The 13,242-nt window shown below is 39.6% G+C and overlaps 1 protein-coding gene across 3 annotated transcripts in view; it reads right to left on the reverse strand.

Annotated features, from left to right (window-relative positions):
- Positions 1-13,242, reverse strand: part of KFase (kynurenine formamidase) — a 238,476-nt gene that overhangs the window by 126,524 nt on the left and 98,710 nt on the right. The window lies entirely within an intron of this gene.

Raw genomic sequence — 13,242 nt, forward strand, 5'->3', positions numbered from 1 at the left:
AATGAGACAAAGTCTCTCATAGTGCATTGGCACTGCTGGTGGCTCCAAGTAGCCTACACAGTGGCCTCCACGGAATGCACTAGCCATGTGTCTTGGTAGGTGTGCTATTTACCAATTGATGAACCCAACTTAGCACACTGGGGCAAAATGCTGGCAACCAGGAATGAGTTAGCTGGATAATTTATAATGTCCAATAACAGACCAACTATACTGGTATTATAAATTTACTCATTCGGAACAAATATAAGTTCCCTATAGGAATCAACATCTTTATCATCTGATGGCCAGGCAGTCATCAATTTTTGAAAATGAGACAAAGTCTCTCATAGTGCATTGGCACTACTGGTGGCTCCAAGTAGCCTACACAGTGGCCTGCACGGTATGCACTAGCCATGCATCTTGTAAGTGTGCTATTTACCAACTGATGAACCCAACTTAGCACACTGGGGCAAAACGCTGGCAAGCAGGAATGAGTTAGCTGGAAAATTTATGATGTCCAATAACGGACCAACTATTTTGGCATTATAAATTTACTCATTCGGAACAAATATTTCAGGTTCCCTATGGGAATCAACATCTTTATCATCTGATGGCTAGACAGGCATCAATTTTTTAAAATGAGACAGTCTCTCATAATGCATTGGCACTGCCGGTGGCTCCAAGTAGCCTACGCAGTGGCCTCCATAGTATGCACTAGCCATGTGTCTTGGTTGGTGTGCAATTTACCAACTGATGAGCCCAACTTAGCACTCTGGGGCGAATGCTGGCAACCAGGAATGAGTTAGCTGGAAAATTATTATGTCCACTAACAGACCAACTATATTGGTATTACCAATCAGTAATCAGAACCAAATTGTGGATTTCTGGTTTGTTGATAAATATAACAAACAAACAGATCAGAAAATGAATAAAACAATTTAGATATTGAATAACTTATGAAATTATAATTCACTTGAATAAGAATATTTTCAACCACATACTCACACATATTTCCAAAATGGTATTCACGGCAATGACGACAACATCATAATTTAAGCTACAGCAAATTTTAAAACTTTACTTGCAGTTTCACTCGCAGTCACTTTGTAACAGCACAGTCTTGGTTTTCACAAAAATATATGGGGACTAACTTTTATTAAAAAAAAAAAAGGTCTAACCTAAACAGAATGAGCAAAATTTAGCAGATATTTTAGCGTCACTGGAGTTTTACAGTTTCACTCGCTTACTGAGTGTAGGTACACCAACGACAAATGAGAGAAAATGTTCCTCACAATGTATACTACTGTTATATTCATGAGGAATGCCACAGAACTCACAAAAACTTCACCTATAATCCAAGAGAAGCGCTACAGAAATTGACAATATACGACTGCAAGTCCACTCGTACAGAGCAACCAAATACAACATATACTGTACTTAGTGATGTTCATGGTGGGCAACCTAATTATTTTTCCACGTGTATCAACAACCATCCTCTACACATGCCATCAATGAATCGCTCCCAAAACTTCATATATGCCAAAATCGAAAAATGAAAAAAAACTTTTATTAAAATTCATCTAATAAAATGAATATTTTTATTAGCAAGACTGTGTGCAAGTGGTTATAGTATTTTTTTCTCATAGTCTCTGATGTGTGGTGTTGAACACTTCGAGTGTTAGTTATTACAACTAACATGTACCCAAGCTTTTCCGCCGTAAGACGCTGTGAATCTCGACTGAGGCCAACAGCTATCACGCCTCTCCAAGAAAAGGAGGCTTAAAGTGCATGCATCAACCATGGGACTTGAATTTCACTGGGGTAGCTCCCTTTTGAACTGGCAAAGTACGAAGACCATCCAGGAAGTGGTACCCATTTGTGCAATAAAGACACAGGAGTAAATATTAACAAATATACACATAAAATAAAGAGACTAAGAAGGAGGTGCAGACTGGAAAGAAATAGAGTTAGAAATGGCTGTGGAAGTAAGGAGAAATTGAAGGAACTTACTAGAAAATTGAATCTAGCAAAGAAGGCAGCTAAGGATAACATGATGGCAAGCATAATTGGCAGTCATACAAATATTAGTGAAAAATGGAAGGGTATGTATAGGTATTTTAAGGCAGAAACAGGTTCCAAGAAGGACATTCCAGGAATAATTAATGAACAAGGGGAGTGTGTACGTGAAGATCTTCAAAAGGCAGAAGTATTCAGTCAGCAGTATGTAAAGATTGTTGGTTTCAAGGATAATGTCGAGATAGAGGAGGAGACTAAGGCCAAAGAAGTAATAAAATTTACATATGATAACAATGACATTTACAATAAGATACAAAAGTTGAAAACTAGAAAAGCGGCTGGAATTGATCAGATTTCTGGAGATATACTAAAGACAATGGGTTGGGATATAGTACCATATCTGAAGTACTTATTTGATTATTGTTTGGTCGGAGGAGCTATACCAGATGAATGGAGAGTTGCTATAGTAGCCCCTGTGTATAAAGGAAAGGGTGATAGACATAAAGCTGAAAATTACAGGCCTGTAAGTTTGACATGCATTGTATGTAAGCTTTGGGAAGGTATTCTTTCTGATTATATTAGACATGTTTGTGAAATTAATAACTGGTTCGATAGAAGGCAATTCGGTTTTAGGAAAGATTATTCCACTGAAGCTCAACTTGTAGGATTCCAACAAGATATAGCAGATATCTTGGATTCAGGAGGTCAAATGGACTGTATCGCGATTGACCTGTCTAAAGCATTTGATAGGGTGGATCATGGGAGACTACTGGCAAAAATGAGTGCAATTGGACTAGACAAAAGAGTGACTGAATGGGTTGCTATATTTCTAGAAAATAGATCTCACAGAGTTAGAGTAGGTGAAGTTTTGTCTGACCCTGTAATAGTTGAGAGGGGAGTTCCTCAGGGCAGTGTTATCGGACCTTTATGTTTTCTTATATATATAAATGATATGAGTAAAGGAGTGGAATCGGAGGTAAGGCTTTTTGCGGATGATGTTATTCTCTATAGAGTGATAAATAAGTTACAAGATTGTGAGCAACTGCAACGTGATCTCGAAAATGTTGTGAGATGGACAGCAGGCAATGGTATGTTGATAAACGGGGTTAAAAGTCAGGTTGTGAGTTTCACAAATAGGAAAAGTCCTCTCAGTTTTAATTACTGCGTTGATGGAGTGAAAGTTCCTTTTGGGGATCATTGTAAGTATCTAGGTGTTAATATAAGGAAAGATCTTCATTGGGGTAATCACATAAATGGGATTGTAAATAAAGGGTACCGATCTCTGCACATGGTTATGAGGGTGTTTAGGGGTTGTAGTAAGGATGTAGAGGAGAGGGCATATAAGTCTCTGGTAAGACCCCAACTAGAGTATGGTTCCAGTGTATGGGACCCTCACCAGGATTACCTGATTCAAGAAATGGAAAAATCCAAAGAAAAGCAGCTCGATTTGTTCTGAGTGATTTCCGACAAAAGAGTAGCGTTACAAAAATGTTGCAATGTTTGGGTTGGGAAGAATTGAGAGAAAGAAGAAGAGCTGCTCGACTAAGTGGTATGTTCCGAGCTGTCACCGGAGAGATGGCGTGGAATGACATTAGTAGACGAATAAGTTTGAAAGGCGTTTATAAAAGTAGGAAAGATCACAATATGAAGATAAAGTTGGAATTCAAGAGGACAAACTGGGGCAAATATTCATTTATAGGAAGGGGAGTTAGGGATTGGAATAACTTACCAAGGAAGATGTTCAATAAATTTCCAATTTCTTTGAAATCATTTCGGAAAAGGCTAGGAAAGCAACAGATAGGGAATCTGCCACCTGGGCGACTGCCCTAAATGCAGATCAGTATTGATTGATTGATTGATTTTATTGGAAAGAGCATACTTTACACTACTTCTCCACATAATCTCCAAGCAAATTTAGGCATTTGTCATAACGTGGGACGAGTTTTTGTATTCCAGCATCATAGTCCTCCGCCGCCAGCATACTGAGATACATAGTCACGGCTCATTCAAGTTCTTCATCGCTGTCGAATCTTTTTCCCGCCAGAAAATCTTTAAGCTTCGTAAGGAGATGAAAATCCGAAGGGGCCAAGTCCAGGCTATATGGGGGTTGGTCAAAGGTTTCCCACTTGAATTGCTGCAAAAGTTGTGTTTTTGCAGCTGCATGAGGCCTGGCATTGTCATGAAGTAGAATGACATCTGTAGACAATAGACCTCGCCGTCGATTTTGTATTGCCCGCCATAATTTCTTCAATGTTTCACAATACTCATTAGCATTAATTGTGTCTCCATGGGCCATAAAATCAATGAGCAGTATGCCTCGGCGATCCCAGAAAACGGTTGCCATGAGTTTCCTGGTGGGCAGAACTGTCTTGAATTTTTTTGGTTTGGTTAGTGAATGAGCATGATGCCACTCCATTGACTGTCATTTACTCTCAGGCGATGCATAACAAACCCATGTTTCGTCCCCAGTAATCATGAGAGTCAGGAAAGAGTCTCCTTCATCGGAATAACGTCCCAGAAACATCAGTGCTGCAGCCATATGCTTCGTTTTGTGCTCCTCTGTAAGCATTCGAGGGACCCATCTTGCACAGATTTTTGAATAATGCAGATGGTCTTTGACAATTTCATGAACAATTGTTCGAGACACATTAGGAAAATGTTCACAGAGTTCATCAATTGTGACTCGCCGATCGTTCCTCACGCATTTGTCTACTGCGCTCAGCAGTTGGTCTGTAATGACAGATGGTCTCCCTGAACGCTCCTCGTTGTGTGTATTCCCCCTCCCCAGGGAGGCCATCCTAGGTTTTCCCCCCTTACATTTATATGTTAAGGTAATAGCGGGAATGAGTGCCTATCGCCTTTGGTCACTCGGAGGATGGTCCTTCAAAAACCCGAATAGAGGTCATGCCTCTATTCTTACAAGGCTTCACCAGACTTGCCCTATGACAATGATGATCGGGGATCTGATGAAGCCTAGCTTTAATTTGAATTAAAAATTTACAGTGGTGATACCCACAAGGGAGGAGTGGGCCGCGGATGCTGGGGCCCGTCTTAAGTCTGGGGGCTGTACATGGTACACAGATGGCTCGCGGACGGAGACGGGCACAGGCGCCGGGGTCTGGGGGCCTAAGACAAGGCTCTCCCTTCCTATGGGTAAATATGCTACTGTTTTCCAGGCTGAAGTATACGCAATACTAGCCTGTGCTGTAAATATATGGAATATGCCTGGACACAGAAGACACATCACTATTTGTAGTGATAGCCAGGCAGTGCTAAAAGCACTATGTGCAGTTAAAACAACATCAAAACTGGTATGGGAATGCCAAAGGATGTTAGATCAGCTGTGTGAGCTTAGCTCAGTTACCCTATTATGGGTTCCTGGGCACACAGGTATCAGTGGAAATGAAGAAGCTGACAAACTAGCGAAACAGGGCTCAATGGGTTCCTTCACAGGACCAGAGCCCTTCCTGGGAGTGTCACTCCGAAGTGTGAGACTGGCAATATCCCAATGGATAAACCAGTCTCACCTAGATATTTGGAAGAGGTTAACCATAGCAAGACAGGCACGTGAACTTATCAAAGGGCCTAGTCAAAGCTATAAAATGGTCCTAATGAATTTGAATAGGACCAGAATGAGAATGGTAGTTGGACTGTTAACAGGCCACAATACCTTACAGAGACACCTACACATCATGAAAATCACCCAGGATCCAATGTGTAGAAGATGCGGTAAGGAGGAGGAGACCTCCGCGCATGTGTTATGTCAGTGCGAGGCTTTTGCAAGCACTAGACATCGATGCCTGGGCTCACATTTTGTGAGCCTGGAGGACATCAGGAATGCCAAAATCCGGACACTGGTATCCTTTATAGGAGCACTAGGGCTGGACTAGGCAAACCCGTTCAAGGGGCACAAAGGGTCTTCATAGACCTACGTGTGGAGCTCTGCGAAAACAGGGCTCACCAATTTCTTATCTATCTATCTATCTATCCTCCTCCCCAGGTTGAAGTTGCGACACCAGCGCTGAACAGACGACTCATCCATCACATTGTCTCCATACACCTCCGTTAATTTGCAATGAATATCACAAGGTCGAATGTTTCATGCATTAAGAAATTTAATCACGGCCCTCACTTCACAACTGGCAGGGTTCTCAATTTGTTTAAACATTTTAAACGATCACAGACACAATACAGACAATGCTATCGTCACGCAACCTCGCACAGAGTAGGCAGACAAGCCACTGACGAGGTCTGACCTTGCCCAGTGGCTACCCAAGTCGCCAGCACTTCATGCGGGCTAACGGGTACTACTTTCCGGATGGCCCTCGTAATCCAGGTCGCTGGAGAGACCTGGACTGGTTTTGTGGCAGAGAAACTGCGGTAGAGTGAACGGCTGTACTTGTCATGACTTAGCTGTTAGCAGCTGTTTTAACTTGATAAAGAAGCGTTTTAAGGCATAATAAGAAAGTGTAAATACAAAATTATTTGCGCCAGCAGCGCTTGGGGTAGCTGGAGTTCAGTGCAAGCCACTGGTATTAATGGGTTGTGGTAAGAATGTACAGGAGAGGTCCTATAAATCTCTGGTAAGACCCAAGTTAAGGGTATGGTTCCAGTGTATGGGGACCTTCACCAGGTTTACCTGATTCAAGAACTAGAAAATATCCAAAGAAAAGCAGCTTGATTTGTTCTGGGTGATTTCTGACAAAAGAAGAGTGTTACAAAAATGTTGCAAACTTTGGGCTGATGCAAGTTAGGTTATGGTTATGTATATAATTGAAAACAATTTTTTCATGTATTATACATCAGGCTATGTACCATGTGTGTTTAGTTTATGAATTATAGGTTAGGTTAAATTTATTGCTTGTATTGCATGTATTCAAAATCATACAGGAAACTTCTGGTTAAGTTTACATCATACCTATCACTTACTAATAACAGTCCATGTTTTAAAAGTTGATCAGACACCCCAGTTGTGTAATACCATGATCTAAAAAAACAGAATTGTCTACAATTATAGCCAGTATATAAAGAGTGTTGAGAGATTTATAGATGAACAAGAGTTATGGAGTTGTGTTTCTGAAACTGTTGCGGCAGATCAGCCGTAGCTGACTGTATGAGAAGAGACGTTAAGCAGAGTGATGTGTTGATAGTGTGTTGCCGCTGATATACTGACAGTGAGATGGCGGATCATTTGTAAATTTTTGTGATCATTTCAGTGAGTGAGTTATAAGCCCAGACAGTCAGTTGCCGATGTAGCGACCGGGGGAGTTGGCCATGTGGTTAGGGTCACGCAGTTGTGAGCTTGTGTCCGGGAGATAGTGGGTTCGAACCCCACCGTCAGCAGCTCTGAAGAGGATTTTCCGTGGTTTCCCATTTTCACACCGGCAAATGTTGGGGCTGTACCTTAATTAAGGCCAAGACTGCTTCCTTCCCACTCCTAGGCTTTTCCTATCCCATTATTGCCATACGACCTATCTGTGTCAGTGCGATGTAAAGCAAAAAAAAAAAAAAAAAGCTGATGTAGCGAACCATCGTAGATCAGCTGTACCATACCGATACTGCTTAGTGGATCGATTATATATTATTGTGTATATATTTCAACAGGTTATCATACTGTATTTGTGTTAAGAGACATGGGAGTAAAGAGACGAACTGCTCGACTAAGTGGGACATTCAAATCTATCAATGGTGAAATGGTGTCGAATGACATTAATAGACAAATAAACTTGAGTGGAGCTTTTAGCAGTATGAAAAATCATACTATGAAGTTGAAGTCTGAATTCAAGAGGACAAATTTGTGCAATTATTTATTTATAGGAAGAGGAATTGAGGGACAGAATAATTTATTAAGGGAAATGTTTGATATATTTCCAAGTTCTTCAAAATCACTTAAGGTAAGACTAGATAAACAATTGATAGGGAATCTTTCACCTGGGCGACTGTCCAAAAAGCAGATCAATGAAGACTGACTGACGCACAACTTAAACAATATTGTACATATATACGCATGATACATGTGATTTGAAAGAATCTGAGGATGTTCTTGTAGAATGAAACATGCCATTCAATTTTTCTGTTTTCTTTTCAGGTATATACTGGCATTTCATAAATTTATATCTTGTGTTTGACAGACTGAAAATTTAAAGTTTATATTAACTAAATTCAACACTGAAAAGCACAGTTTCCATCTTAACAAAGCTCTTGCAGAGTTTCAAATTTGGAAAGTTTATTTATGTGCCATTAGATGCTCCTTCTCCTCATCATGATCATCATTAGCAATCACTCGCTAGTGAGAATGATAGTTTTTGTACTGATGTGTCTTCTGAGGGCTGATCAACCAATTCGTAATCTGCACACTCTACAACAGTGACAGGTACATACTGAAGGCTAAGTTGGGAACTAGCTGTTCTCCCTCAGGTTTCCCTCTCTTTTTTTAATGCACTGTTCCACTGTAATATGACATCTCTGTTATACAAATGTTGTTATTACTTGATGGATATAGGGGCCGATGACCTTCGATGTTAGGCCCCTTTAAACAACAAGCATCATCATCATCATCACTTGATGGATACTACTCCTTCAGGCTGGCCAGTCAACGCATGTTTCCTAGTTGTCGGTAAGAATGCTTCTTGGACGCTTTGAGGCAATCTTAATCTTAATACCTCTTCCTCTGACCTCCAAAGCAGCAGCATCCTTTGGTTAGTTCAGAGTACAATGCTTGTTTTAAGATACAGCAATCAGGCATGCAGACTATGTGTCCAACCCACTGGAGCTGATATTGGGCTAGCATCACCTCCATGTCTCTGACCTTCTCCAGAATGACAACATTTGTTTCCTGCCAGGTAATTCTCAATTTGTTTCTGAGACATTGTATAAGAGAGTCTGGATTACAATGGAAAAAAAGGAATAATAATAGATATGGAAACATTTGTGAAGTATATGAAAAGAGTGTTCATGAATTAAAAATTAACATGTGATTTTTTGAAATTTAAAGCTTGGAATTTAGCTAATATATGTTGACCACTTTGGAAGACCTTCAGCTTAAATAACAATCTGATTCATGAAAATGAGTGACTTGAGCATTAAAATATGGATCTAAAATTTCCTAGAAGTATTGTTTATGTGAACATTTAGTGAAGCTTGGGTGTACTTTTCAATATGATATTTGAGTCTTTCACAACCTGTGAGGGGAAAACAATGAAATGGAATTAATTTTGAAATGTGAGTAAGAGGAGATAGAATACTGAATTTGAATGACTATGAGGTGCATATATAATTCTGAAATATGGTTCATGCCAATGAAATATTCATACAAAAACATTATCCATTATATCAATAGAAATTTCATAAAGTCAACCATTTTTATAATCTTCTCCCAAGCTGATAGTTCAAATGTGCACTGCAAGCAATTGGAAAACTAGCAAACACACATTTTGTAGTGTTCCATTATGTGCCTTTCATTACCCATGTACATACATAAAATTTTCTGCATTTCACTATGATATATCACCAAACCCACCAAAATAGCTCTGTAGAATTCTTTAAAGAGAAAATGACCAGCCCAGATCTAAATGAAAACAGTTTCAAAACTGCTAGAAAGACTGACTATAATTATAAAGAATTATGGATGATCTCTTGATTTCTAAACTTTATTTTATTTCTTAAATCCTTAACATTTAATTAATTTTCATCTTAGAAAATGCTGAGAACATTTTGGACAATCCAATTATTAAAAAGAATTATTTATTGTTATTCACATTTTATGGTTTCACTGTTCAGTAATTGAGAGGATTTAAATGTATTAGTGACTGACGAAAGTGTAATAGACTGATATAACTTGAAAACAATATTCTTTAACCCGTGGGTAAATAATACCAATATTGAGATTCAATTATTATTATTATTATTATTATTATTATTATTATTATTATTATTATTATTATTATTATTATTATTATTATTATTATTATTATTACCATGTTTTTGTGGATTACGGAGGTGAAAGAAAGTGCAGGCATGAATGGGTCGATATAAGACAATCAGAAGATTAATTTTAAAACTTTAAAGTTATAGCTATATTTTCTTTCTTTTTTTTTTTCTTTGGTATGTTGAATTTTAACAATTCAGGTACAAAAGACCATTAGATGGGATAACAATTTAGAAAGTTAATTAACAACTTTGAGCTTGAAGCTTCTTAATTTCCTTTCAACAGTCAAGGAGACAGATCTCCCAATTTCTTTTACACTAGTTGTAGAACATAGTGTACAAATATACTCTCTTAAAAGAGCACCTTTGCTCCACCAATTTATCTAGGAGACTACTCTCCAAACATTACACCTTTCCAGCCTTCCAAATATTTACATTAACATCTCTACATTGGTAGAGAGAGCATCCATGCTCTATAAAATTTACCTTTAACTCCCAGGCCTATCAAAGGCGCAACCTACATTTTACAAATTTGAGCAGTATTTACTGTCTAGTATGCTCAACAGTCTAACATCTTAACATAAAAGAAATGGAATCGAATTTCACAGGGGCATTGAATACCCATTCTAACCGGGCCTTTGTGAAAAACAATAGGTTAAAGTAACTGGCCCAAAAAATCAAAGTGGTGTGGAGGCGGACACTTGCGCTCTCCTTGAAATTTGCATTGAAAAGCTTAAAACCCTATTTGGGCTTATGGCCTGAAGTTACAGAGGCTAAGCCATTACTACTGACTAGGTGGAGAAAATATTTAAGTTATAAAGGTTACAAACAGAAAACAGTTACAAAGTCATAGTCACCTCAAAATCAAGTTGATAGGGAACACGAAAGGGTAGCACACTCTCTATTCCCTGATTACGTTTAAGTTCCTTTGGTTTGTTTGAGATTTACTTTAGAAGTTGGAAATTTACATTTTAGAAAATTGAAGTTACATTATTAAAGATTGGAAACCTTCCCTTTGAACTAGCTGCCAAAAACTATCACTTAGTTAAACCAGGGCTGCCATCAACTTGAGCTGATTCATCTCCTTTATGAACACACACACTAGACTAAAAGGGTTATTCTGCCCAAAGGCAGGTCCGAACCTCCGCAGAGGTGTTCCTGAGCCGGAGTTTACGTGCGGTAGGGTGGCCAGTTCCTTTCTGCTCCTCCATTTCCTTACCCCCAACAGCACGTGGCAACCCATCCAACTCCTGACCACGCCCAATGTTGCTGAACTTTGGAGATCTCACGGGATCCAGTGTTTCAACATGGCTACGGCCGTTGGCACACTAGACTGGAACAATGAAATAAGACAACCTGGTTGAAAATGTGCCAGCTTTTATACCCGAGAGGAAGGTTCCAGAAAACTATGGGCTAAGGCCCGACACACCCCCAATTTTGATTTAATTAAATAAATAGAAGACATTGTTGATTGGCTGAAAAATAAATATACAAAATTTTCTTTTGGTCAACATCTTATGTTGGCAGGAAGAGATAGAAGAGTTGCAAACTTCAGGACGCCAAAAAAAAAAAAAAAAAAACTCAGTTTGGTGTCCGCCTCTGTAGCGTAATGGTTAGTCTTATTAGCTGCCGTCCTCGGGGGCCTGGGTTCGATTCCCGGTACTGCCAGGAATTTAAGATTGGCAGGAGGGCTGGTATGTGGTTGGAATGGTACATGCAGCTCACCTCCAATGGGGGTGTGCCTGAAAAGAGCTGCACCACCTCGGGACAAGGACACGAGTTCAGTTCAACTCAGTTTGGAAAACCTAGGAATACAAATTACTTTATCATTTTAGTTGTCAATCTTCACACCAGAAGGCATAACATGATGATAGCAAACACTCGTAATCGATTAGGTTTGTCTTCCAGGTAGGATGTCTCTTCATCAATGTGTTCGGAGGTGACTATACAGTCCAATGCGGGAGTTACACAATTTGCCACAGTGATGACAGGTAGTCCCAGGTGGAGCAGTCATGTTATTTCTATGTCTTCTCAGCACTTCTTTTTCTTTCCTACATTGCCTCTTGTCATTCGCTGTACGTCGGCGGTTTTCTTCAAAAGACAGTGTGCCGTAATGGACTAGTGATCTCCAGGTTGAACGGTCAAGTGCTAACCTCTCCCAGTTATCAACATCAATGTTACATCTCTTCAAGTTAGCCTTGATTACATCTTTAAATTGCTTCCTCTGACTGCCTACACAGCATTTACCTACTGATAGCTCAGAGTAAAACACTTGTTTGGGAATGCGATTATTGGGCATGCGAACTACGTGGCCTGTCCATCGTAGCAGGCGTCTTAAAACCAACAATTCTATACTGGTGGTGTGTGCCTCTTCAAGAACGCTGATATTTGTGCGCCTGTCTTGCCAAGTTATTTGCAGTATTCTCATCAAGCAACGTTGATGATACTGTTCCAGCTTCTTAAGGTGTCGACTGTAGGATGTCCAGGATTCAGATCCGTAGAGTAAGGTTGGAACTATAACAGAATTGTACACAAGAATCTTTGTTGTGATATTGACATCGTGATTGTAAAAAACTCGAGATCTTAACTTAGCAAAGGATGCTCCTGCACGGTTAATTCTGTGTTGGATTTCTGAATCTATATTTGCGCTTGATGAGAGGGTGCTGCCAAGGTATGGGAAGGTGTTTACAACTTGAAGGCTCACTCCATCAATTGTAACATTGATATCTCTTTGACCTTCCCCAGGGGTTGGTTGGTATAGGATCTGTGTTTTGCTGGTATTCAGTTTGAGTCCGATCTTGTTGTATGCAGCAGAGAAAGCATTCAGGATTCTCACAAGCTCTTCTTGTGTCTGAGCTACGACAGCATTATCATCAGCGTACTGTAACTCAACTAATGCTGCAGACGATGTCCGAGTTCCTGCCTTTAAACAGCTCAAATTAAAAAGTTTACCATCCATCCTGTAAGTTATATGAATTCCTGGAGGGAGATCATCTCTGACAAGTTCCATGACAGTGGCAACATACAAGGAAAACAAAGTGGGGGTTATCACACAGCCTTGCTTAACACCGGTATTGATATGCATGGCTCTCCAATAGAGCCGTTGCCAATGACAGCTGCCATCATATCAGTGTAGAGCAATTTCAAGATGGCAATAGATTTCTGCGGAAAGCCATATAGAGCTAACATTTTCCACAAAGCTTCTCGGTTCACAGAGTCAAATGCCTTAGTAAGATCAATAAAGGCAATATAAAGAGGTCTATTTTGTTCTCTACATTTTTCCTGGAGTTGACGAGCTGTGAATATCATATCTGTGGTTCC

The sequence above is a fragment of the Anabrus simplex genome, chromosome 3 (genome assembly GCF_040414725.1).
Source record: "Anabrus simplex isolate iqAnaSimp1 chromosome 3, ASM4041472v1, whole genome shotgun sequence".
Classification (NCBI taxonomy): domain Eukaryota; kingdom Metazoa; phylum Arthropoda; class Insecta; order Orthoptera; family Tettigoniidae; genus Anabrus; species Anabrus simplex.